This window comes from Ctenopharyngodon idella, chromosome 3 (assembly GCF_019924925.1).
Source record: "Ctenopharyngodon idella isolate HZGC_01 chromosome 3, HZGC01, whole genome shotgun sequence".
Taxonomy (NCBI): Eukaryota; Metazoa; Chordata; class Actinopteri; order Cypriniformes; family Xenocyprididae; genus Ctenopharyngodon; species Ctenopharyngodon idella.
Genome location: NC_067222.1, coordinates 16,668,585 through 16,691,306, shown reverse-complemented (window position 1 = coordinate 16,691,306; position 22,722 = coordinate 16,668,585). Strand labels below are relative to the sequence as shown.

Sequence of the window (22,722 nt, the reverse complement as noted above, 5' to 3'; positions counted from 1 at the left end):
TTTTATATGCTAAAAGATCAAGGCAAATTTGGTTTCTCATGTCATCACCCCTTTAAATATTGTTACAGTGATATTTCCTATGTGTTTGGTCAAACTGCAGCTCTAAATGCATCGTGGGGAAATGCAAACAGCACTTTTGTGTTACTGAGGAAATATGTGCCTGAGAGACAATAACGCAGTTGAACAGGCAGAAGTGAATGGACCGCGTGTGTCATTTGAATCGATGTAATGCCATCTCATGTGTAATACAGAGCAGTGCTTGGATTAAAAGAGTTCATTCTCCTGAATAATTAGAATTAATGAGCTCTTTTCCATGAATAAATGCAGAGAAGCGCTCAGAAATGGTTGACTCCAGCCCAACTGGAATCGTGGCGGCCAATCACCACTCCGGATCTTGCAGGTATTATACATTGACTTCAGAAGACCTGATGTTGCTCCGACTTTGCTTTTCAAACCGGAAGACAGAAATTACTCTAAAAAATGCAAAAATAACTAATTTCCACTTATGGATAAAGTTAATGAGTACCTTTAGTGTTTTCAGTGATGTGCAGCCTGGACATATCTGTTCACATCTCAAAAAATGTGTTTCACTTTAAATACTTATCAAAGATGTAATGATGTGCCTTTAAAGCAGTGAAAATATTAAGTCTCATCTTCTATCATTTCTAATCTTAATATTAAAACATGCTTCTATCATATTATACTAGCAGAATATGTCAAGAGTGAGGGTCAGAAAGAGGTCTGATTTAGCCAGATGTTTCTGGACACATCTGTTGCTGATTTCTGTCACCATTTATTCACTCAATCTGTTTACATTTACCATAGTCACGTTTAGTTTTTAGCCATACCTTAGCTTTTCCACATCCACCTATGAATTTGCAGTGTTTCTATTCAGATGTTTTTATGCATATTTGGAATTTTTGCATAAAAAACAGCTGGATTGGAAACAAGACTACTGTAACATTATGTTGAGAATTTGTGTTTTTCTTGTTCATGTTTTGTTTGTAAAGCGCTTTGAGCTCTGGAAAAGCGCTATATAAATTAAATATTATTATTATTATTATTATTATGCTAATGTATTTTTTAATTTTCATATTGTTCATACTGTTGAAAAAATGTTTTATAAAATAAATTGTCATTGCCCCCCAAAAAATATTTGATGAAACTCAAATTCTTTTGAAATATTTGATGAAACTCAAATTCTCAATTTAAAATGAAAATGTAATTTAATCTTTTTTTTGCAAAGATAAAGGACAAAATATGTTTGCAGTTACATATTAACAAGGTCATAGGTATGTTTAATAAAAACAAGATTCAGCACGCAACCCTTGGCGGAGCTGCCAAATACCATGTGATTTCATCATCGTTTCCTGCGGTTAGGTCCGGAAAGCAGTTTTCGAGTACGGTAAATAAATTGCTGAAGCGGTACTTTTTTTTCTAATTACAAGTTGTGTTTCTCATTTCATGTGTCACAATAATGATCAATCTACAGGTTATTAAGTGTTGTAACACATCCTGAAGTTTGCCTTGTCAGAATTTTTCAGTATTAAAGTAAATCGGGATTAAATATCAGGAGTTGTTACTTTTGTCCCGCTGCAGTGACAACAAGTGTTTCTTTTGTCCCACTGCTAATGTGGTGGCTTTCTCTGCACTGCAGCATTTATTAAAACATGTTTTTGTCATATTATACTAGCAGAATATGCCAAGAGTGAGGGTTAGAAAGACAGAGAGGACGTTTCTGGACACATCTGTTGCTGATTTCTGTATGTCACCATTTATTCACTCGATCTGTTTACATTTACCATAGTCACATTTAGTTTTTAGCCATACCTTAGCTTTTCCACATCCACCTATGAATTTGCAGTGTTTCTATTCAGATGTTTTTATGCATATTTTGAATTTATGCATAAAAACAGCTGGGTTGGAAACAAGACTACTGTAACACTATGTTGAGAATTTATATTATGCTAATTTTCATATTGTTCATACTGTTGAAAAAATGTTTTATAAAATAAATTGACATTGCCAAAAAAAAAAAAAAAAAAAAAAAAAATATATATATATATATATATATATATTCTAAACAATTCAAGTTTGTACTGTCTGGTTACTTTTGAAACATTTGATGAAACTCAAATTCTCAATTTAAAATGAAAATGTAATTTTTTTTTTTTTTGCAAAGATAAAGGACAAAATATGTTTGCAGTTACATATTAACAAGGTCATAGTCAGGTATATTTAATAAAAACAAGACATACACAAAAAAAATCTAGCTTGTGTTGTTGTTACTTTCGTCCCAACTGACGGGCTCGAAAGTAACAATGTGCAATTTATGTTCAAAGTGAAATTATACTGAAGCCGTTCTACATTTGTACAAAATACCACCTGATATTGATAAACCACACTTGTGAGTTATTGAGCACAGCAAAAATATATCGCTGTCTAAAACATTATCTTTTAAAATTACATTTTTGTGAAAAATGGTTCTTTCGTCCCTGCTCTCTACTACAAGTAGTAACTAAATACATATTCATGGTGTTTCAAAATAGCACAGTTGAGTACACTTAGATGTTCTTAAAAAGAATTTTTAGTAGGCTACATTAAGTACAAAATTAGTGTGTGAAGTAGAGCACTTTAAGTAGTACAACGGGGCTAAAGGCACACCTTAAGAAAAATTGTGCTTTTCACCTCTCTCAAAGTGTATGATTGCAGGAAAAATATATATGTTTGTATTGTTGATGAAGCAACATATTTTGTGTGGAAAAAAATCATAAAGTGGTTAATTTTGTTTAAAAAATCTTATAAATGTATGAGGTGGTGAGGGGTAAAAGGTCCCCCCAGCATGGGGTAAAAGGCACACAGTATTCATACAAATACTTTAGCTAAAATAATATGTTTTTAATAACGACTAGGTTAATACTTGTTCAAAAGAATCACTTTAGCAAAGTTTGTATTATTTTCTGTTTATTTTGATAAATAAAATTAAAAAAAAATTGATATACTATCATAATAGGCCCATGTAATATATGTTTATATATAAAATATGAAAATAGATTTACAATTTACAATTAATATGTTATTATGATATGATTAATATATTTTAAAATATGATTGTTTCATAAATATGGGTATTATCTCTAAGATGGATATCCAATTTGATATATGATATTTGTTATCTGAATCTAACCATGTCAAGAAATGGAAAAGTCAGCCAGCTATTCATTATCATGTTAATTATATTGTGCTTTTTGCCCCAACATCAGCGGCGCTTTTTACCCCAAATACCATACTTTTACATATTCACCCGTTATTGAAAAACTGTTGCTTGAATTACCTTAAACAAAACTGAAAATCATTAAGAAGACCTTTGTCTAAAAATACAACAATACAAACATTAATTTAACGGATTCTTATTTGCTACTTAAATCAACAACATTTTAAAAAACATCAAATATTAAATCAAACTACCTCAGAATCAAGGATCGCGTCAAGGGTCAGACAAATTTGCAATTTGAAATTTGAAAAGCGGATATTTAGGAAAGTGCTGCGGCAAGTAGTGGTTTAGAGGAAAATAAAATCAAAGGCGCCTTTAGCCCAGTTCTATGGAAGTGTGCTTTTTTCACCTGGGAATTTTCGACACGTTCCTTTATTGCTTGTGTTAAAAAACTGAGATGCGAGTGGAAAAACTAAACATTTTTTCGTTAACATTTTATCATCCCCATTTTTACGGACAAACTGTATTTAAAATTATTTCATACCTTAAACGGATCCCTGGTCGAAATAAGTGATAAGGCGGAGAGCGGATAGTGACCTGTTGAACTAAAGCGTGTTTTCTCACTATGTTTGGGCTGCAGGAGCTCTGAGGAACAGGTCAAACTCTGGGGTGGGGCTGTGTCCCGACAAACCTGATCTTTTTTCTTTTTTTCTACAGCCCACCTGTTACGTACAGAAGGGAGCGGAGACACAGGTAAGGGTAATCAGGTTTATTTGAGGTAAAACAGAGCGTGCAAGCAGAGTGCAGGTGAGTTGTAGCAGATGATAGAGTTGACGAGACGTGGAACTGGAACTGATACTTGTCTGTGTTGTTCTAGGAAGCGAGGATGCAGAGAGGCGTGGAACAGACGAACACACTGGAGATCACAGGAGACGTGGAGACACAAGGGATCACAGGAGACAGGTAAGTAGTCATTTTTTTCGGGAGTCCTGGAGGTAAGTATAACACTGGTATGCGTTAACGAGACCGGACAGTGACTGAGTGATCTGGCGTGTCTTTTATGTGGCTGTGGTGATGAGTGTGAATGAGCGTCAGGTGTGGCTTGTCAGTACTCAGGAGAGGGAGTGCGTAGTGATTGGGTAGAGCCTGGCGTGTCTGTGACACCACCTTGCCAACATGGGACATGCCCGGACATTCGCATCATGTTTTAGGCTACTTGAACCACAAACACTTCTGTATCGGGATAGATGCGGAAGTTTGCAATAATGACAACGTTATTTCTCATAGCAATGAGTGTATTTAATGTGTGTAATCTACAAGATGTGAAACTGCCGTCATTTAATCACTCATGTTGCTTAAATGATTTTTAATGTACAGACAAAACTTTTGTACAGACAAAAGATGTTCGATCCCGAGCTCATGGCACATACCACAAGTTCATGCTTTCATTCTGCGAGCTCTTTATACGCAAAATCGAGTACGTATTTCGTAAACATTTAGCATTTAATATCTGAAAGAACAGAGCCTGCTCAAGGCAAGACATTGCAGGTGAATATAGGGTTAAAAAAAAAAACTAATAGTTATCACCATAAGCTTCTTTCCCAGTTGATTGATTACATTAAGAATTGTAAAAAAAAAAAAAAAATTGTAATACAAGTTTTCTAAAATGTTATGTTTAAATAGACAAATGAGGCTTTAATTAAATATGCGCTAATTTGCATACATTTCTAGAACAAAAATCTGAACATTGGATGCAGTTTCAAAATTCTTGTTTTGTTTTTTGACATATGTTTTCTTTCCACAGGTCTGTAAAAAAAAAAAAAAAAACAGTCTCAAAATTGACAGGTGTATCAAAAAACAGCGTTTTTGTCTCGCCTTAAGAACAATATACTTTATAAACCTGCCAATCAAAATCTTTTTCAAACAACATATGTCCTACCTGTGATGAGCGGATCTGTGGTGAAGTGAAAACGATGGGTCAGTGGTCAGTGAGAGCAGAAAGAAAGTCTGAATGAACAGCGCATTAAATAGAGGCATTCGACCTCAACACTTCTGCGGGTTGGCATTTGATCTGTGTAGTAGCTGCTCTGTGTGTTTGTCTATAGACCAGCAAACCACACCCTCAGGCGGATGAAGTTCAGAGAGAACACCAATCTGTGGGTTTATTTTCCTTTATTTTCCATATTTCAATATGTAATATCTAAATCAAACTGTAATATCCATGATGTCCAAAACGTCAGTTTTTCATAAATACAATATTTGTCTCTGAGATGGAGTGCAGTTGAATAAAATCCTAAAGTACTGTACTTTAAATTTAGACTTAAATACAGCTTAAATATGAGTAAATGTATAAATATGAATGTATATATTTTCACAGTTATCGTTTCATTTAACATAAAAAACAAACAAGGTTAACTAGTTGCTAACGATATAAAACTAACATTACATAGTTTAACCATACATATTTTGGTCCAGTGTCCCGTCGTCGCCGGCAGTGAAGCATGTCAAAACCCAATAGAAAGTCATAAAACTTTAAAATGCACACACAAACGTCAAATGTCAGCTGTCTGTCACACAGTCACTAGCCATGTAACGACGCTCGGCTCACTGTTGCCACGTCTGGGATTGGGATACTTTTACACTTGTGCTGTGATTACGCTACTTTTGGGATGGTTTTGTTGCGCAGACCTGGCAACCCTCCACTCCAAAGCCCCACCCCTGTCATGCACTCCGAAGTGCGCAGCCCCTGAATTGGGACACAGCTTTAGAGTGTGTGTGCTTTTTCAGTGTGACTTCTCCTTCCTGCCTCCTCTAACATCATCAAATAAAGGGATTTTCCTCCCTTCTACAGGCTCCTCCCCTTACCCAATACCTACCAATCACTGTTAGAGAGTGAGCGCTTTTTCAGTGTGACTTCTCCTTCATCTAACTTCTGTACATAAATAGCTTCACTCTCGCCGTCCCTGCTTCACAATCCAGTTGTTGACGAGGAGTTTCTTGCGGCTCTCATCACTTAATTTGACCAAGGACTCGCTTAATGTATGAAAGGTGTTAATAATATCCGTTTAAAAACAGTTTTATTGTGTATGATTTGCAGGCATATGAACTATTGTCAAACGATATTGAAGGTGATGTTCATGTGTAAAATATTTAGGAAAAACAATGCGTTTGTGACTTTTAAAGAAGCTTGTTTTAAAAAAGCTTGTTTCTGCCGCTAAAAAAAAAAAAAAAAAAAAAAAAAAAAAAGGTATTGCGACTTTTAATCTCACAGTTAGGCTACGAGTTATAAAGTCAGAACTGCGTGATATAAAATCGCAATAGCAAAAAAAAAAAAAAAAAAAAAAAAGCCAGAATTGCGACTTTATATCTCGCATTTCTGACTTTGTAACTAGCAATTGTGAGATAAAAAGTCGCAGTTACTTTTTTTTATTTTTTAGTAGGCTACATGGCGTAAACTAGCTTCCATTGTTTTGACTCAAGTAAATCATACGCTCGATATAATTATTACTCAAGCAAATGAGCACATTGAATGTTGTGTTGTCCCATAAAAAAATAAAATAAAATAAATAAAAATAAAAAAATAAAAACAATTGAAAATGATATTAGAGGACCAAATTCTGCTAAATATTTCAGTTTTCCCGAAGTAAAAAGTTTTTTCCACTGATCTCACTAACTGATTCTTTAACTTTTCCACATTGAATTATCTATATTAAATATCCATATTTCATCTTGTGTGTGTGTGTGTGTGTGTGTGTGTGTTTCTTTTGAAGAATTTATTAAGGTTTCTTTAGTAACAAATATTGATTTGTGTTTGCATTTTTTATTAAGGTTTTCCTGATTTTGCAGAGGTCTACACTTAATTTCACTTTTACTATCTCAGTAGCGCCATCTTCTGCCTGCTGTAATTCCTACATTTTAGAAGACCTGATATGAGATCAGCATACACCTTTTCCATATATGTTTGTTCTAAAACACTATACAGTCAAGCAGTATATTAACGTGTGGTTTAAACATTTTCCTCTCTTGTCAGCATTAAATAATGCACAACATCAGTGTGTCGTGTGGAGAGATTAGGACTGACGGCGGGTTTGAATACAGACTTCATGATGATTTACTGAATCACACAGTCAGTGGAGACTGTGAGCAGAGCTGGTATTCAGAGGTGTGTTTCTGTCCTCAAACTACACCATTACACACACACACACACACACACACACAAACACACACACACAAACACACACACACACACACACACACACACACACACACAGAAATACATTATTTAATCCTCTTATTTCGGAGCAGGACGGGCGTCTGATCGCAGATCCATCAGATCCACACAAACTGAGTGATCCAGCGACGTCTGTATCATCTGATCATCTCGTTACTTCTCGCTGTGTGAATCTGAATCATGAGATCATCTGTGATTCTGCTGATGGAGTAAATTATCTTGATTTTTCTCTCAACACATTTATATTCTATAACCAAACAGAAATGATGATGTTCTTACCTGTACAGATGCATCAGAAACATAAACACAATAAACTCTTACAGCATTAATCAGTTAATTCCTAATGAACATTATTAATTAATCTCTAAGTATTTTTTCTTTCATTACAGACTCATTTCAGTCGTGAAAGTATCTTCAGAGGTGAGTAAAATACATCAGTCTGTCCTGATTCAGATCAAACTCTGTGCTGAAGTGAATCTGTCCCGATTCAGATCAAACTCTGTGTTGAAGTGAATCTTCTGCACTGTAAACCCGGATAGTACTACTAACTTTTAAAGACTGAGTACGGTGCAATTAAAGTCTGTTAAATCATTGATGCAACCTAAAGGGATAGTTCACCAAAAAATGAAAATGTGATGTTTATCTGCTTACCCCCAGGGCATCCAAGATGAAGGTGACTTTGTTTCTTCAGTAGAACACAAATGATGATTTTTAACTCCAACCGTTGCGGTCTGTCAGTCGTAAAATGCTTGTCAATGGTAACTCCATCTATAAGAGTCAAAAAGACATGCACAGACAAATCCAAATTAAACCCTGCGGCTCGTGACGACACACTGGTCTCTCCAAATGGTTCCGTATTCTTCAAAAATCTTACGCTGTATGTCCTACCCTTCCCTATTCAACTTACAGAACGAATGGGGCGCCAGTTCCGTTTTTTGAAGAATATGGAAAGCGGAAGCATGTGCAAGGCGATCATTTGTGTTTGTATTTGTATTTTTTTAGAAAATGACCTTTCGTTTCACTAGATAAGACCCTTATTCCTCGTCTGGAATCGTTTAAAGCCCTTTGAAGCTGCACTGAAACTGTAATTTTGAACTTCAACTGTCTGGAGAGACCACTGAAATCCACTATAAGGAGAATAATCCTGGAATGTTTTCATCAAAAACCTTAATTTCTTTTCGACCGAAGAAAGAAAGACATGAAGATCTTGGATGACATGGGGGTGAGTAAATTATCAGGAAAATTTTATTTGAAAGTGAACTAATCCTTTAAACTACGCCAGAGCGCGTACACACCTCACACGCCGGATGCTGTGCATGCGCTCAACGCAATTGGTGTATTAGAGATAAAAAAAAAAATGATATAAATACTGTTCGGTTTCTCGCACAAACCGATCGTTTTGTGTTTTAGGACATCAATGTGTCGTCACGAGCCGCAGGGTTTAATTTGGATTTGTCTGTGCATGTTTTTTTGACTCTTATAGATGGAGTTCCCATTGACAAGCATTATATGACTGACAGACCGCAACGGTTGGAGTTAAAAATCATCATTTGTGTTCTACTGAAGAAACAAAGTCACCTTCATCTTGGATGCCCTGGGGGTAACGTTAAGCAGATAAACATCAAATTTTCATTTTTGGGTGAACTATCCCTTTAAAACAATTACATTTTCTGAATGAGGAGTTTAGTTTTATTTTTGTGTGGCTGAAAATTTTTCAGTAAACCCTTATCCATAAATTATTATTTTTAAGTTTACTGAGAGATATAAAGTGAAGTCATCCATGCCGATGTTACCGACATTATCAGAAGAGTCCATTCAACATTAAACTGAGTTTCAGCAGATTTGAAGTTCACAGCATGCTTTGCTGTGAACTTGTGAACATACAATGGGTACGGAAACTATTCAGACCCCCTTAAATTTTTCACTCTTTGTTATATTGCAGCCATTTGCTAAAATCATTTAAGTTCATTTTTTTTCCTCATTAATGTACACACAGCACCCCATATTGACAGAAAAACACAGAATTGTTGACATTTTTGCAGATTTATTAAAAAAGAAAAACTGAAATATCACATGGTCCTAAGTATTCAGACCCTTTGCTCAGTATTTAGTAGAAGCACCCTTTTTGATCTAATACAGCCATGAGTCTTTTTGGGAAAGATGCAACAAGTTTCTCACACCTGGATTTGGGGATCCTCTGCCATTCCTCCTTGCAGATCCTCTCCGGTTCTGTCAGGTTGGATGGTAAACGTTGGTGGACAGCCATTTTTAGGTCTCTCCAGAGATGCTCAATTGGGTTTAAGTCAGGGCTCTGGCTGGGCCATTCAAGAACAGTCACGGAGTTGTTGTGAAGCCACTCCTTCGTTATTTTAGCTGTGTGCTTAGGGTCATTGTCTTGTTGGAAGGTAAACCTTCGGCCCAGTCTGAGGTCCTGAGCACTCTGGAGAAGGTTTTCGTCCAGGATATCCCTGTACTTGGCCGCATTCATCTTTCCCTCGATTGCAACCAGTCGTCCTGTCCCTGCAGCTGAAAAACACCCCCACAGCATGATGCTGCCACCACCATGCTTCACTGTTGGGACTGTATTGGACAGGTGATGAGCAGTGCCTGGTTTTCTCCACACATACCGCTTAGAATTAAGGCCAAAAAGTTCTCATCTTGGTCTCATCAGACCAGAGAATCTTATTTCTCACCATCTTGGAGTCCTTCAGGTGTTTTTTCATGTGTCTTGCACTGAGGAGAGGCTTCCGTCGGGCCACTCTGCCATAAAGCCCTGACTGGTGGAGGGCTGCAGTGATGGTTGACTTTCTACAACTTTCTCCCATCTCCCGACTGCATCTCTGGAGCTCAGCCACAGTGATCTTTGGGTTCTTCTTTACCTCTCTCACCAAAGGCTCTTCTCCCCCGATAGCTCAGTTTGGCCGGACGGCCAGCTCTAGGAAGGGTTCTGGTCGTCCCAAACGTCTTCCATTTAAGGATTATGGAGGCCACTGTGCTCTTAGGAACCTTAAGTGCAGCAGAATTTTTTTTGTAACCTTGGCCAGATCTGTGCCTTGCCACAATTCTGTCTCTGAGCTCTTCAGGCAGTTCCTTTGACCTCATGATTCTCATTTGCTCTGACATGCACTGTGAGCTGTAAGGTCTTATATAGACAGGTGTGTGGCTTTCCTAATCAAGTCCAATCAGTATAATCAAACACAGCTGGACTTAAATGAAGGTGTAGAACCATCTCAAGGATGATCAGAAGAAATGGACAGCACCTGAGTAAAATATATATGAGTGTCACAGCAAAGGGTCTGAATACTTAGGACCATGTGATATTTCAGTTTTTCTTTTTTAATAAATCTGCAAAAATGTCAACAATTCTGTGTTTTTCTGTCAATATGGGGTGCTGTGTGTACATTAATGAGGAAAAAAAAAAAAGAACTTAAATGATTTTAGCAAATGGCTGCAATATAACAAAGAGTGAAAAATTTAAGGGGGTCTGAATAGTTTCCGTCCCCACTGTAAATGTTGGAATTGAGTGTTATTTTGTGTGTTTTTTTGCACAAGATTAATACAGGGGAAGATGTGTTATTGTTTAATGTTCTGTTATTTTGGTATGTAATGGTGTTTCTGTGATGTTGAAGTTTTTAGGATTACCATCATGGTGAAGAGTAGTGCCTGTGGTTAGGTTGAGAATGGGCTGTAAAATGTCAAGACTATATATACTGCATGATGTTTTACAGTTCATGCAAGTACAAACCTGATTCCAAAAAAGTTGGGACACTGTACAAATTGTGAATAAAAAAGGAATGCAATGATGAGGAAGTTTCAAATTTCAATATTTTATTCAGAATACAACATAGATGACATATCAAAAGTTTAAACTGAGAAAATTTATCATTTTAAGGGAAAAATAAGATGATTTTAAATTTCATGGCATCAACACATCTCAAAAAAGTTGGGACAAGGCCATGTTTACCACTGTGTGGCATCCCCTCTTCTTTTTATAACAGTCTGCAAACGTCTGGGGACTGAGGAGACAAGTTGCTCAAGTTTAGGAATAGGAATGTTGTCCCATTCTTGTCTAATACAGGCTTCTAGTTGCTCAACTGTCTTAGGTCTTCTTTGTCGCATCTTCCTCTTTATGATGCGCCAAATGTTTTCTATGGGTGAAAGATCTGGACTGCAGGCTGGCGACACCCTTCTTGGGGATTCTGACCGTGATAACAGAAGACAGCCAGGATTCTTCCTCCACAAGAACTACATTTGGAGTCTTCATGCACAGCATTATTCTAGACTGAGCCATTGTCATGGATGAACTTGAAAAACTTCCAGGTGCCATGTGACTAATTTTTGGGCTGATATGTGCCAAATTTGGAGTTTTTCCTTTCCCTTGGACACAATTCTCTGAAACCAAAACTACATTCACTTAAAACCCTTCTGTTGATGTAAGCAAAGGCTGTTTGAGATCGTTAAAGGCTTAGTTCACCCAAAAATGTAAATTCTGTCATCAGTTTTTCACTCTCATGTTGTTTGACTTTGGTTAGTCTTTCAAACACAAATTTAGATATTTTTAAAGAAAACAGGCTGGAAAACTTTTTGGATCTTTTAAGTTTTGGTTACCTGGACTTTCAGTTGGAGGGACAGAAACCTCTCAGATTTCATTAAAAATATCTTCATTTATGTTTCAAAGTCTAACCAAAGTCTTATGGGTTTGTGACGTCATGAGGGTGAGTAAATGATGAGAGAATTTCATTTTTTTGTGAACTATCTCTTTAATCTTGCTGTTGCACTAAAGTCAACATCCTTTTTAAAGTGTTAAATTGTCACCTGCCAAAGTTTAAACTGTCAAAATTAAGCTAACATTGATTTTTGTTTCATGGTCAGCTATTCAGTTTCTTGTCAAAAGACTGTTAGTATTATTGGTTTATTCATCAGTCATGATTTGTAATCCATATTGTTACATTAATGAAAAATGTTTAGAATTTAGGGGTGCCAGAATGGCATTGTTTGGGACATTGTAGTGTCTGAAGAAAATTGATGAGCAATAAATAATGTTTTGCCTAAGATCTGTTGTTGCTTTTTGTCTTAACTTATATTTTTTAGTTCAGCTTACTTGAAAATTTTAAGGCAATCGGTTTCCTAAGATTTTCCTAGTAATGTGAACACTAGTAATAAGTTAACCCAACTAATGATTTTGAGTTAACAGAACTTAACCAACAAGTTCTCTTTACTTAACTGAATTAAGTTACGACAACTAAAAATTAATACACTACTTTACTTGGAAATTTTAAGGCAATCGGTTTCCTCACTTTTTCTAATGTGGAGTGAGATCGCTGCCTCAGTTCAAGAGAAGCAGCAGCCTGACGCACTCGTGAACTGATCCTATCCTCCGCTTTAATGCCAGTTACAGCGCGAAATAAACATGAATGAACATCTCAAGGTACATAGGCGTAATTTGCGGGTGGGACGGGTGGGACATGTCCCCACCACTTTTTTCCAGGGTCGATATTGTCCCCACCACTTTTTGAAACTTCTCGCGGTACGGATGTAGCTAATACAAAAGAAACGTCTCTAGTTGATTAGCAATTTGTTCGTTTGTGTTAAATAATAGGCGATCTGTTGTTTTTGAAATCATGTTGCTCATTGCCGCTATTAGTGGCGCAACAATGTTCTCTTGACGCTCGTGCACAGTGCGCAGTCTTCACACGGACGAGCGCTTCAATCTACGCTGTTGCGGAGACTCTCTATTCGTTCCAGTGAAATCACAAAACAAAATGCACATAAACGTGTCTCTGCTCTTGATATACAATCACTGATGAACATCTTTGGTTTTAATGAGAAAAAAATTAAATAAATTATAAGAGGGCAGATAAGAACCCAGAACCCAGACTAACAATATAGTAGATATAAGGATGAACCTATCATATTAAAAATGAGGTCTATGTCAATAAATTTTGTGCATTTATTATTGTAATAATACAATTACTATACACCAAAACACACACATTCCTCCTGTCCCACCCACTTTTTAAAACAAAGTTATACCACTGTCAAGGTATGATAAAAGATAGAGTACAACTTAACGAAATCCGTATCATGTCTCGTATAATCGCGTAATCAGTGTTTCAACCGCGGAAAGACGTTAATAAAACAGCTTGTAAACAATGTCACGTCATATTTACCTCAGAACAAACATATTCAGTGACCATAAACTCGTTAGTCAGCTAGAAAAAATATCTTTAGAGGAGCATTTAGCTAAATATATACACCATATTACATATTAATTATAATTTTTAATGTTCTTCAATAGCCTATATTATGTTTGAAGAAATCCGTCAAGTTGACAGCCACCATTTAAATGTTTATATTTAAAAAAAAAAAAACGAATTGGAGTAGAAATAAATTTAAAGTTAGTAGGCCTATTATAACTTTATTATTATAAAAAATTCTTTGTGTAATTTAAGTTTGTATACAAATCAGTTATTTTTAACCTTCAATGTAGTACCAACTGATTCCCATGTATATTTTACAGCATTAGTTGAGAGATTTTTTTTTTCTTGAGAAAATTTGCCATACTGTACCTGATATACAGTATATCCAAAATAACTGATATTGATCCGAATTGCAAGTTAGTGAATTGAAATGCATAACTATGATGGCAGACTGGCAGGAAATGGTGCAAAACAGAAAGCAAAGTCCAAACAGGGTGATACTGTGACATACTTTCCATTATTGTTACACTAAAAATGCTGGGTTAAAAACAACCAAAGTTGGGTTGAAAATGGACAAACCCAGCGACTGGGTTGTTTTAAATGTTTGCCCAACCTGCTTAACCAGTTTTATTTAACCCAACTATTGTGTAAAAATTACTATATTGTTGTATTTATTATCCCCCTCAGTCACTAACTTTTCAAACACACATCTCTACAATCCTTTTCTGCATCAAAAGATTTGGCCTTACCTTCCGATTAATTGGATTGAGAGCGTTGCATGACAATTAGAGATTTCAAGGTGGAGTCCGCACCAGCTCAGTCAGGATCCGATGCTCACCAAATACAATGGTTTCGGGTTAATAACAAGATACAGAATAAAAAACAGAACATAAAGACGAGAAAGTCTTCATCCGAGGTGTTGCAACCTTCTGTTACAATGTTTTCAATATATAGTCTCCAAAGATCACATCCTTTTCCCAACATAAACATTTCCTTATTTGTAAACAGGAGTACAGCCCCTAATACTGCACAGTTTCCTGTTTCATGTAAAATATAAGAAACAAAGTTCAGCTGCAACCTGCTAAACAACACCTTTTGTAGTCTATGTCACATTCTACGAATTTTGACACACTGTAATCACTTGAACTTGAGACCTTCACATTAGTTCCCTTTAACACTCCTAGTTAAAATAAAAACATACATCTCGGTTAGTTTCGATTAACACTTCTGGATATAATAAAAACATACATTTCGGTTAGTTTCCATTAATTCAGCAGGAAAAATATCACTTCTATTTAGACATCGTTTTAGCCTTTTAACCCTTGAACACAATTTTCAGATACAACCGGCGCTGAAGCTTCCATTGTCAAAGCTTCAACCTCGTTTGTAATCTGTTCCATTTCACCCATAAAAGTACTCAAAGCATATGATTGTTTTATAAGCATAATCAATTTCAAATGAATTTTCTGTTGCTGCCTTGGTAATTTAATCATCTCTTTAGCCTTAATCCATCTTCATTCTTTCCATCCTAGTAGTTCTTCTCCTTTTTGGCTTGCTTCTTCGAGATTTTGTCTTGCTCTTTTTGCAAACCTTGAGTACTCAAATCAACCATATCAACCCTAAGTTCTTTTGCTTTATGTGGTTCTTTTGGCAGAAATTTATCAGTAAAGTTCATCTCAATTGTCGGACTCTTCTCGACAATATGTCTGGCTTAAAATGAACCCAAAATAGGTTGGAAATTGAGAATCAGACACATAATTACTATATTTAGAAAAAAAGGTTCTTTGGGGTTCTATATAGAACCCTAGGGTTCTTTAACCAACTTTAAAGAACGCTTTTTGCCAAAAAGGTTCTATATAAGGAGAAAAAACCCTTTTGGCACAAAGGGTTCTTTGGGCTTGTTACGTCCCTCGTTAGTTAGATGTTATTTTGTCTAGGAATATTATGTGTGTAATGGCAGTAATGGGATGGCAAAAGGAAAAGGGACAGACAACCAGCAATATCGTTGCAAAGTTTTAATTCCATTAAATATAAGTGAATTAATATAAAGGTAAAGTAATAAAGTAGATATTTACAATATATACAACGTAACAAGAATAAACAACAAAAGATCTGGAGGAGAGGAAGGAGCGATAAAAAAAAACTAAATATAACAAAAAAAAACAACTAAAGTTAGAGAACTAAACTAACCAACAAAAGAAAATGCAGAAATAAACATCTTCAGCGTTCAGGACGCTATAACTAAACCATGCATTAATAAAACAGAGAACAGATGAGGGAATGAACACAGTTGAGAAGCTCAAAATGAACTGAATCTCCCTTCATAATGTCAAAGATCACAATGACGTTCAGCCCTGAGCTGATTCACACTGATCATGCTCTGGACAAGGAGCCGTTTAACTGTTCAGATTCAGATTGATTCAGTGAATCAGGAGCATCAGATCTGAGCTTCATCTGGACTCCAGATTCAGGATCCCTGAGAGAAATACATGACCTGCATTCAGATTCATTCACAGAGTCTGAACTGAAACTTAAAACATCATCCATCTGATTCAGAAACTCACTTCCAAGTCTTTCTTTCTCTCAGTTTGATTCACTCACCTGTTTTCTGAATCACTGTGCTGAAAGATTCGTGTCACTGCTCTCGAAACACAACTGAAAACAGATTCTGATCATTAAATATTGCTATAATGAAAGTGTTTTTTACACTGATTTCTTCATTAAATATGACTTTATGTCAGATACGCCATGGTTTGATAAAGGAGTAAAATGATAAATAATATTTTCACTTATAAAGTCAGTTTTATAATTTAGTTTCCATGACTATTTTAAAACACAATGAATCACTCGTGACTCACCTGAAGATCCTTTTACGCAGCATGAAACAGATCAAGAGCAGAAGAACAACCGTGATGAAGAAAAGAGCACAAATCCACCAGAACTGATCTAAACAAGCCACACAATATAAAATCAGATCTGATCGACACAATCAACAACACAATACAATCATCTGAATGAATGAGCTATATATTATATATTTCTTCTCTTTCTCTAAACTTTGGCATGTGTCTTATATGTGATCTTCAGTCAGATATTTCAGACTCAATCATCATCTGAACTCACGTGAATCTGGAGTTTGTGTCGATCCGCCGCTGGAGTCTGTGTCGTTAAACACTGAAAAACACATTCATAATCATCATGATTCACTTACAAAAGATTTACTTCAACACAGAGTTTGATCTGAATCAGGACAGATTCACTTCAACACAGAGTTTGATCTGAATCAGGACAGATTCACTTCAACACAGTTTGATCTGAATCAGGACAGATGTGTGTGTCTCCTTTAATGAACATCTGCAATAATGTCGAGGCAGATTCTCACAGTAATGAATGTGTTTGAAGTGTATCAGAAGTGTATCAGTCATCATTTCCTCTCCTTCATGTCACTCCAAACCAGAGATCGCGATAGACTTTCGCACTGTCCGTCATTTTGACGGACAGGATAGTAAAAATGCCGTCATATTCAATTATTACCTATCATTTTAATTTGTATATTTTTCATTTCATTTTTATTCATGAGCTTACAGGATAAGCAAATAGGCTATGCATTTATTTATATTATGAAAATAAAGTTATTATGACTGTGCGTCACTTTTCAGTTTTCATCTTGAACAGTTGTCACGGATCGTGAGTGAACGCGATCATCCCTTCCTCTTTACTACTTTACAGAACGAAATAAACATGAATGAACAACAGAAAATATTATGTTGAAATATACAGTAGCTTACCGAAATCTGCATCACGTCTTAATCAGTTCAATCAGTGTTGGAAACAATGTCACGTAACATTTTACCTCAGAAAAGCCATTCGTTGACCGTGAACTTGATAGTCAGCAAGAAAAATAAAACAAACCATTTAAAACAAAACGAACTGGATTAGAAACTTAATTATGTAAGTATAGGTATTATAACTTTATTATTATAAAATGGACTTAAATTGGGTGCTCGCCTGTGTGTAATCAAACGCATCGTTTTCCTTTTATTTTGGAGACTGAACTCGCGCTCTGCTGCCACACTGGAGCACACTCACCACCAACTGGACAGGGGTGGGAATTACAAGCTACATCAGCCTCAGTGTAATCTGTCAAAATGACGGACGGCCTTCAGATTTTTCCGTGACTGCAAAAAAAAAATTCGGTTAACGCAACCTCTGCTCCAAACCTCTATGACTTTACTTTCATGGACCAAAAACAATGAGGTTCTCTTCAAAAATCTGCTTTTGTGTTTCATGGAGGAAAGAAAGTCATTCAGGTTTGGAACGACATAAGGGATATATCAGTGTGAAGTGTGTCTTTAAGGATCATCTGTCCATCATAAACATCATGATGAGAATTGAAGTGTCTCTCTCACCTCTGAACACGGTCTCATGTGTGATCTGAAATGAAAGAAAGAGTCATCAGAGCTGCTTTTACAGAGTTCATGAAGGATTCATTACTGTGTGAGTTTATTGTGTTCATGTTGAACTGCAGCTCTAATGATTTATAGTCAAATTAAAAGAACAAGATCATATTTTCTGTTTAAATATGAAAACAGATGAATGTTGAGAGAGATTGAGTTGATTTACTCTTTTAGAATGACACTGAATCTCATGATGAAGTTCATCCACACAGTGAGAAGTGACGAGATGATCAGATGAGATGGACATCACAGGATACATCAGTTTGTCTGGATTCGATGGATCTGCTAACAGACGCCCGTCCTGAACAAATCAAACACAAGAGGATCAAGTAATGCATTTTAGTGAGTATGATGGTGTAGTTTAAGGACAGATATGTTTTGGTCAGAAATTACCAAATGTCCTCACAAAGATAGTAAAATTGGTTGGGCCCCGCAAAGACAAGATGTTTTATATGAGACTAAATGATGACTCGACATACTATGCTCCTTCACTACTCTATCCATAAACCTACTCATTGAATCTGATTGGCTGAGAGCCGTCTCAAGCTGTGCAATAATCCAGTATCAGCACTGGAACAGTTTCAGCGTTTGTGTCACTCCGCTTGCGGCGACTGTCATGGCGGTCGAGCAAATCCACCATATTTTTGCAAATACTACTGTTATTGTGTCACGGGATGTAGTTTAAGAGTTTTTTTAGGCGAGAATGTAGTTATTTAGACCTCAAATGTGCAAAAAGGCTATGTTAACTTTCATAATTTTATATTTAGGATCTATTTAACTTAAATCCTGTTCTAGAGCGCTGCTTATGTACGTTTGACTGAATTGTATGATTGTGTCTATTTCCTATTGTCTTTTATAATGGCTATTGTTGTTGTTTATTTAAAAGTTGTTCAATAAATATTATTTTATATAAATAATATGCCGTATTTGGTATTGCTAAATATTGTTCGTGACATGGATTTCAGTGAAAGTTGCATTAACACGCCATTAGATGGCAGCAAAGACTGAATGATTCAGTCCCAAAAGACTTTTATTTTGAAAGGGACTGGTTGAAGTTGAAATTAAGTTTTGCGAAACACTGAGAACTGTATCATAAAATGGTTTATTACTTGAACCTGTTCAACACGGTGCACACTAACAGCATCACAAGAAGCTGCCTTTGCATCATTGTTGGACAGTATCGTAATACATCAGTTTGTGCTACGAAAACTAAATAAAGAAATAAAAATATTTAGTCTATAGAAATATCAGTCTTTCGTGTTTCATTCTACTTACACAATGTATGAACAAATGAGTCTGAGAATAAATTTATGAAAATATGGAAAAGGTTAATGTAGGCATATGATCAAAATAACTGAATATTATAGTGGAATGAAATGAAATGAAATGCTTGTGAATGGTTATTAATACAAACTGAACATGCACAAAACTACACATAAATATTTATTCGTAGTATAATTTGAAGAGTTTGGTTCCAAAACGCAATAACTCCATTTTGATTAATTTGAGTAAAAAGGTGTTTTCTTTACCAAGAAAGTGGCAAGATGAAAACCACTATTTTCTGTTTCAAACTTTCACATAGCATCTTTTGGTTATAAAAACATTAAAAATTCAAATCTACATTTTGATTTTAAAAAGTTTATTATAAAAACATATTATTTTATTTATTATGATTATTATAACGTATTATTTTCCCACAATGCAATAAGTCCATGACACGTTTTTTTCACATATATGACAGAGTCTGAACTTTGCCAATATTTATCTTATATACAGGCATTTGACTAAAAATACATTCAGTCGTCGCTCCCAAAATGAATTCAACGGGTCATCTTGTTAATGTTATAAATTAATGATTTGTCATTACCGATTAAAGAGTATCTGGCGCCACCGCACGGTTAAAATAACCACATTTGAAGAGTACATTGGTATTAAAATTCAGCTTTGTGGACCGCGTCAGAAGTTTGATGCTGTCGTAGAACAAGCATCTTCTTAATCTCCTCACGTAAATGATTACATTTCAATTACTTGCGTTTCTTCCCCACCGCAGAAACCACCACAGGTTCATCAATGCCGTCAAAAGTATTCATTTTTCTGTTTTTGTTGATCACAAAGTACAAAGCAGATAAGGAAAACTTATCGCGTTTTGGAACCAAACTCTTCATTTGTTCTTATCAAAGAAGTGAATGACAAGAGGTTTGCGTTATTTGAATCAGAATATGATGCAGTAATGTAGTTCTGAGAGAATGAAGCTTCAGACGTCACAGATCACGTGGTTATGGCAAAACCAACGAATCCAGCACCATTACAGTGCTTCAAGATGTTTCGTTTTTTTGATACAAGCTTCGAAGCTTCGGTGCCGAATGTCATAACACTAAACAAGGAAGTTGTTTTAGCGCTGTCGGAAATCCCCTTAACTGTTAAAAGGACAAAGATAAATTCTCTTCAGGTAATTCTCGATCAGGTGATCTCTCTCTCATAATGCTCTACATAATACAGTGATAATACACTAATACAATGAAGCAACTCAACGTTCCTTCGTTATTAGTTCTGAGGTGATGTTTTAGAATTAGTAACGGATCTGTTAAATTGTAAACTTGAGATTTGAATCTGTGGCGGAAAGAAGTAGGCCTAGTTCTGCACAAAAGAGGGTTTTAAAGACACTCTGTTGTTGTTTGTCATTTATTTACACACTCATGCCGTCGAAATGTTGTATAAACACAATATCAAACTGATATATCAGCACTCTGTGATTACCTACAGCCGAACCACGGTTTGTGGTTTATAATGACATGGGTATTACAACGTAAACATGGTTTATGAGGACACTTCCTGTGTCTTCGTAAACCGAATGGCTTAAAAAACATACTAAAGAGTGTTTTGAAATTCAAAAAACGCAGACAGTTTCCTGTGATGGGTAGGTTTAGGGGTAGGGGTAGAGTAGGGGGATAGAAGGTACAGTTTGTGCAGTATAAAAAGCATTACGCCTATGGACAGTCCCTATAAACCACATATACAAGTGTGTGTGTGTGTGTAATAGTGTAGTTTGAGGACAGAAACACACACTCACCTCTGAATACCAGCTCTGCTCACAGTCATTACTGGTTTGATTCAGTATATTAGACAGAAGTCTGTATTCGAATCCTCCTTCAGTCTGAATCTCTCCACATGTTTTATTGATTCTGTTCATGTTTTAGTGCTGGAAAAAAAGATAAATGTTTTAACCAAAGAACCAAATCACTGCAGTATATTAATATTGTATGACGTGTTGAAGAACAAACATTTAAACAAATGTGGAAAAGCTGTAGTGATGTGCATTTAAACCACTGAAAATAACTCTTAAAATATGATGTTTTCAACAAATAACCTCAATTTCAATCTTTTCCATACAAAGCATCACATTTTAGATGAAAGTATGTTTATATGTTAGGCACAAGAGGGCGCTGTAACTATGAAATAATGAAAGTTAAAGTGTAGATCTCTACTGCAAAATCTGGAAAACTTTAACAATAACAACAACAACAAAAAAACATAAAATAAAAATACAAACCCATTTGTGCTACAAATGAGTCAATCTTAATACATTATTCTAAACAGAACCTTCATAATAAATAGTCAGCAAAACAAATAGATACAGTAGAAAAAATGCTCGATGACTTATGCTCGAAATGAGACACCAATAAACACAATCCGCGAACAGACTTCACTGTGATTGGTTAAAGTAAATCGAAAGTTTACGCTGCACACACACACACACACACACACACACACACACACACACACACACTCACACGCGCGCGCGCGGGCAAAGCGCTGAGTGTTAACCCTTTGACTGTCAGTGTTGGCACTGCCATACTTGCAATACTTACAAAACATGTACAATAAAAAAATTACAATAAAAAAAAAAACATAAAACTTTTGCATAAAAGTGTTTTATACGTTTCGTTTAATGTAAAGCATATTGTGCCCAGACTTTGATGTAAATAATACAATTTGATGTGCAACGAAACCAAGAGATTATGAATTATTAGAGAGGAGACGGAAATTACCATTAAAACGTTTTGAACCATTTAAGATATTTTAGACTTTTACGGCCTCGCGCTTTGAAATGGAAAGACATTTAAAGTCATTATTTTAAGGACACGCGCGGGATCATGACAGATCCTGGTTTACAGCAGACAAAAAATACTGACACAAATTATTCTAATAAAAACCATGATTTTCTCACAGAGGAGTTAAATATTGTGCATCATCATTAATGATTTACTTCAGAGCCCCGAAAACATTTTACACGTGAACTTCAAAAATATAATCATTTGACAATATAATAAGTCATAAAATCGTTCACAATGAAAATGTAGCCTATTAAAACGGATATCACCTACTGAACATGTGTCATACCTTAAGCGAACTGCTGGGACAAAATAGTTGATAAGAGCAGAAAGAAATTCCTCTTGCACCGCTTGTTTGGTATATGAGCTTCAAATTCCTCTTGCACCGCTTGTTTGGTATATGAGCTTCACCGGGCACAGAGGAGGGGAACCCAAACACACGAGAAACATTACGTAATAAACTGATAGCCAATGAGAAAGAGAAGCGCTGTGTGTGACTGTGACTGTA

At 35.8% G+C, this 22,722-nt stretch overlaps 1 protein-coding gene and 2 long non-coding RNA genes across 3 annotated transcripts; 1 reads left to right on the top strand and 2 right to left on the bottom strand.

Moving 5' to 3' along the window:
- The window catches only part of LOC127508111 (zinc finger protein 234-like), a 404,421-nt gene that overhangs the window by 244,500 nt on the left and 137,199 nt on the right, over nucleotides 1-22,722 (bottom strand).
- On the top strand, nucleotides 3,856-12,499 carry LOC127508233 (uncharacterized). 2 transcript variants are annotated; one of them, XR_007928730.1, is made up of 6 exons: nucleotides 3,856-3,967; nucleotides 4,092-4,177; nucleotides 7,245-7,376; nucleotides 7,520-7,654; nucleotides 7,835-7,865; nucleotides 8,929-9,019. It is a non-coding gene; the product is annotated as an uncharacterized LOC127508233 (long non-coding RNA). The 2 variants fall into 2 exon arrangements; XR_007928729.1 differs by lacking the exon at nucleotides 8,929-9,019 and adding an exon at nucleotides 11,607-12,499 and having other exon boundaries at nucleotides 3,858-3,967.
- LOC127508242 (uncharacterized) lies at nucleotides 15,324-22,639 on the bottom strand. Its single transcript, XR_007928740.1, has 8 exons — nucleotides 22,504-22,639; nucleotides 21,173-21,301; nucleotides 18,269-18,403; nucleotides 17,434-18,079; nucleotides 16,769-16,819; nucleotides 16,504-16,591; nucleotides 16,247-16,300; nucleotides 15,324-16,121 (listed from the first exon to the last, which is right to left on the bottom strand). It is a non-coding gene; the product is annotated as an uncharacterized LOC127508242 (long non-coding RNA).